The following is a 2,059-nucleotide window of genomic DNA, read 5'->3' on the forward strand; positions in this document are numbered from 1 at the left end:
CGAGCCACAACATATATGTGTGTGTGTGTGTGTGTGTGTGTGTTATACACACACACACACACACACACAGACACACACACATATATATTGTAGATATGTATATATATTTTCAACAAAGTAATTAGAAAAGCTAAAAGAAGTCTTTTTTCTCCCCCTGTTTCAAAGATTCACCACAGGGTGGTTTATGTGATGTCCTTCCAAAAAGAAAGACCGGCAAGAAATGACAAAGTACTATATCATATTTAATTTAACATATTGGATTTGTAAAGCTGCCCAATATAAGTGACTCTTGGGAGAGTAAAATATTAAAAATAAATAACGAGGCAGTTACTAAAAGTATGATAGACTCGCAGGGCCGGTGCGTTGTGCAACAAGGTCACATAATCTAATGAGATTGGGATTGGGTAGAGACTTCTGTCCTCACTGTGAGTTGTGTTGCAGGTGTGTGTGAACGAAGGGAGACTGTTGTGGTTAGCCAGCAGCAGGTGTGGACGGCTGAGGTCTCAGAGAGCGAGGACTCAGATGAGGGTCCTGCGTGTGATGCAGGGATGGGGCCAGGACCATCAGGGAGTGGAGCGCTGCCTTTGGAGATTGTGGAGGCTGGCAGCAGTGATGAAGAGGTCCCTGAGGAGCCTGTGCCAAGTGTGGATGCACACAGGGCTGCTCGAAGGAAAGAGCAACTGCAGCAGCACAGGTGACTCGGGAGTAAGGCTGCAAGGTGATGGCCCCTTCCTTAAGGGATAAAAGCCAGCTGAGAAACCGGAGTTCTTTGCAGAAGGCAAAGAAGTTTGATACTCGAGCCTGGTAGACATTAGAATATCTGAGTTGGAATTTGGAGACTCTTTGATTTATTGTTTAGGAACTTTATCTGCTGTTCTTGGCAGCCTTGCAAAAAACTTGGCAAGGATCTTCCTTATCAGAGCTAATTAGTTGGAAGCAGTCTTTTATCTGTGAAGAGACAGGATTCGTAAATGAAACAGTAAAAGGTTGTGCTGGTACCTTTGTCTTGTGTTTACTCTCTCGGAACCAAGTTTGGGTCAGAACTGAGCATCAGGCAATCTCATTGTACACATGTTGTACTCTGACAATAGAGGTAATAATAATGAAGAAATATAGAAAACCTGGCACACCCTCCACAATAATAAAAGTTCTTGTTATGCACCTGAATAACCAGAAAGCAAATTATGCCTTCTTTTTAAGTAGAGTATCATAAAGGGTTACAAACAACCAAGGCTGGCTGGCTGAGGTTATGGGTAGAAGGGCCACATTTTTCGTCTCTCTGGAGAGTTGGCAGCATTTCCAATGGCTAGTAGTAAACACACACCAGGAAGCCAGTTGAGTTTTTTTTTTTTTTCTAATTCAGTGTCTGAATTTTCAGAACGTTTTTATATACAGGTAGTCCTTGAGTTGTGACCACCAGGGAGCCCCAAATTGATGTTGCTAAGTGAAACATTTGTTAAGCGAGTTTGCCCCATTTTGCAACTTTTCTTGTTAAGTGAATCATTGCATTTGTTAAGTGAGTGATACGCTTGTTAAGGCTTCCCTCATTGATGTTTGTTTGCTAGAAGGTCGCAAAAGGGGATCCCGGGGACACTGCGACCGTCATAAGTATGAGTCCGTTGCCAAGTATCTGAATTTTGATGAATGTGGCCACGGGATGCTCGCTGCAATGGTCGTAAGTGTGAAAAACGATCATAAAGTCATTTTTTCAGTGTTGTAACATCAAACCATCACTAAATGAACTGTTGTAAGTTGAAGGACTACCTATCCTCCTTTCAAGGACTTTTGAGGGTTGGTGTTTTTTTTTTTTTTTTGGAACACCTTCCACATTTACCTATTTTTTCCATCGCCATCTTGGGTTTTAGAAAAGGAACAGGTAAGTCTTCTCCACCTATAGATATCCTTCTTGCTCCTTTCCCCTTCAATTTTCCTCCTTGCTGTTCCACCGTTCTTCCAAGGCTTCCCAGCAGGTTTCAGCTTCTTCCAACCACTTTGGAGATGAAGTCTCTTGATAGAATAGAACAGAACAGAACAGAACAGAACAGAATAGAATGAAGAA

Source organism: Notechis scutatus, chromosome 1, assembly GCF_049901735.1.
Source record: "Notechis scutatus isolate UNSWTSFEM ecotype Mainland chromosome 1, rNotScu1.2, whole genome shotgun sequence".
NCBI lineage: Eukaryota > Metazoa > Chordata > Lepidosauria > Squamata > Elapidae > Notechis > Notechis scutatus.